A 1,955-nucleotide genomic window follows, 5' to 3' on the forward strand; every position below is an offset into this window, starting at 1 on the left:
CTGTGCCACCATGCCACGCACTATTTTAATTCCATCACTTCTTACCCTTTTTTTAATTGCGTTCTTTCTTATTACAACAATTTAATGCACAATTGAATAGAATGACTGCTCTCGCTCTTCATTTCGACTTTAATGTGGTACCGATTGCTCGTCAATCTCCCGTGCAGCGAAGGGCAAGAACAAGATTCTTGACCCAGTGTGACGTGCAAAGGAAAACTGCTGGAGCGGTTTGTGAAGTTAGCAACCAGAGTGTGACTCGAATCCGTGAATGTGGAGCACAACAGTATAATAACCCACCACCATACTCGCTCGGTCTCCTCAGCACATTTTGTAAAGCAGTGACATGTGACCTCATCAGGTTACATGTAGTGAAAGTCATGGATGAGAAATTTCCAGAGCGGAATCGAATCCACACCATTCTGTTTCTGCTTTCACTAGAATTATAATGACAGCAAATTCCAATAAATAGCCATGCTGGTCAGAATGAATAGCTGTCATTGATACATTCTGAGTCTGAACTGTGTCAGAATCAAACAGAGAACAAGACTTTTACGTCATATTCTCACCTTCATTTGACTCATAATTTCTTCAGTGACTTCCTCTCTCACGTGAAGAAGCAGCCATGGAGAGGTAAATAAAGGCGATGTTGTGGTTCAATGGCCTTTCTGATATGGCGAACCTGAATTGGATTAAATCGCAAGAAACGCTGTTTGCTCGTTTCATTTTTATTTTGCTGCAACCTGACAATGTTCATTGTAATATCGGAAGTAAATTAGATTTATCTCATTGGAACGATTAATGTTGTATTCAAATTTGCTCCGACTTTATTTCAGCTTAAGGAGAATACTTCTTAGAAAAGCAAAGGGTTAAAGTGCAGTTTTGTTGCTCGTTACTTTGGCAGATTTCACCGAGTATTAAATGGACCAAACATCATGGTGTTTGTCCTCACATCTTGAACGCATGTGATTAAAGCACAAAGTCGATCTCCAAGCAACTGGTCACTTCCTATTCATTATGCAATATCTTCCCAACGCAATAAAAAAAATCCACTCAGTTCCATTTACAATGCTTGAAGTGGAATATTATGCCAAATCTTTCTAAACTTAGAGTTTTGGAATCGAATCTTATTCAGCTGCACATCTTCACGAAATGTCTTTACATTTAAAGTCAACCAACTTAGACATTGTTTCCCGCAACTTCCGACCGACTACAATCCACCTCTGCACCTTTACCTAGCCACACGCTGTCTCTCTTCTTGTGAAATTTATTCCTTGTATGTCACCAAATGTGCCATTTCAAATATTTTGAAAAACAGATTCTCCGAGTGACAGCGATTCTGTTCTCATCATTTCTTTGTCCTTCAAAGGTTTTATTCAAAGTATTTGAATGCCTGACATCTAGAAGTTTAATTACTTGTAAGAGGGAATTTTCCACCCATTTACTCTGTCCAAGCATTTCATAACTGGAAAAAAACCCACTAAGTCTTCCTTGGTTCAGGGATAACTGTTCTCAATTTTCCAAGAAGACAAGTGAATAAAATCTCATCCTCAGTACACCCCGTCAGCATCTTATCTAATGGCTTTACACCCCAGTAAACACCAACATTATCTATTCATAGAATCACAGAATCCTACAGTGCAGAAAGGGCATTTCACTCAATCGAGCCGGTGTCGACTCTCTGAAGGTCATCTCACCCAGACCAAGCTCCCCTCCCTATTCCCGTATATTTCACCTGAGGAAGAGTGAGCCCTCCCCCTTGTGATTTCAAATAAACCTGTTGGACTATAAGCTGTCGGCCAGTGACGTCTGAACCTGTCCCCACGTTACCCATGGCTAATTCACCTAACTTACTTAATTCACTCCCTGGACAGGAGACGACAATTGAACTTTGTCAATCAACCTAACCGTCCCACTGAACAGCAGTGCAAATTACTGAGACAACGTTCCATCATAGT

Source organism: Chiloscyllium punctatum, unplaced genomic scaffold (genome assembly GCF_047496795.1).
Source record: "Chiloscyllium punctatum isolate Juve2018m unplaced genomic scaffold, sChiPun1.3 scaffold_91, whole genome shotgun sequence".
NCBI lineage: Eukaryota > Metazoa > Chordata > Chondrichthyes > Orectolobiformes > Hemiscylliidae > Chiloscyllium > Chiloscyllium punctatum.